Source organism: Helianthus annuus, chromosome 8, assembly GCF_002127325.2.
Source record: "Helianthus annuus cultivar XRQ/B chromosome 8, HanXRQr2.0-SUNRISE, whole genome shotgun sequence".
NCBI classification, from domain to species: domain Eukaryota; kingdom Viridiplantae; phylum Streptophyta; class Magnoliopsida; order Asterales; family Asteraceae; genus Helianthus; species Helianthus annuus.
In genome coordinates this window covers 18197440-18198282 of record NC_035440.2, presented here as the reverse complement: position 1 = coordinate 18198282, position 843 = coordinate 18197440, and the positions used below count along the sequence as shown (strand labels likewise).

Below are 843 nucleotides of genomic sequence, written 5' to 3'. Positions count from 1 at the left end.
AGGGAAAATGCAAGGGGAATTGAAGCACATTTTAGACCGGTGATAACGCACAATCCTTCACCGGTGGTTATTCCTCATAACAACCAAGGGAGAACTTTTGAAGTAAGAACCAATTCTTTACAAAGTTTGCCGAAATATAAGGGGCTAGCAACGGAGGAGCCTTATTTCCATTTGGAGGCCTATGACTCAATTTGCAATACTCTTGGGAGTCAAGGTTTTTCGGCCGATGATATCAAGTTGGTACTATTTCAATTTTCTTTGGAGGACAAGGCAAAGAAGTGGTTCTACACTTTGCCTTCGGCATCTATTTATACTTGGGCGGAGATGCAACAAACATTCTTAGACGAATTCTATACCGCCCAAAAGACCAATGATGCGAGAAAAGGGTTGAGGAGCTTTCAACAACAACAAGGCGAAATGTTCCATGAAGCATTCGAGCGTTTGAACATGATGATTAAAAATTGTCCACACCATGGGATTGAGCTTTGGGAGTTAATGAACGCCTTTCATGAAGGGTTGTGTGCCGAAGATGCACGAGATTTGATGTCCATTACAAATGGGACATTTGGCACAAACTATGAGCATGAGGATTGGGAATTTTTGGAACAAATGGCGATCACCTCAAAGAGGAAGGCTCAAGCTTCAAGGAGAGCACGACCGGCCGTTACCCGAACACAAGTGCATGCGGTTGATGATGGTAACATACAAACTTCTAATAAAATTTATGATGTTTGTGCATTGTGTAATGAAATAGGTCATGCGGCGGAAAATTGCCAAGGAATGGTGGAAGGGCAATTTGAAGAAGTTCATGCCGTTCAAGGTCAAGGAGGGGGTGGTAGAAAT

At 42.8% G+C, this 843-nt stretch overlaps 1 non-coding gene across 1 annotated transcript; it reads right to left on the bottom strand.

Annotated features, from left to right (window-relative positions):
* Positions 1–373: 373 nt before the first annotated feature.
* LOC118481528 lies at positions 374–479 on the bottom strand. The gene has a single exon (XR_004865737.1). It is a non-coding gene; the product is annotated as a small nucleolar RNA R71 (small nucleolar RNA).
* Between the last annotated feature and the right edge of the window lie 364 nt (positions 480–843).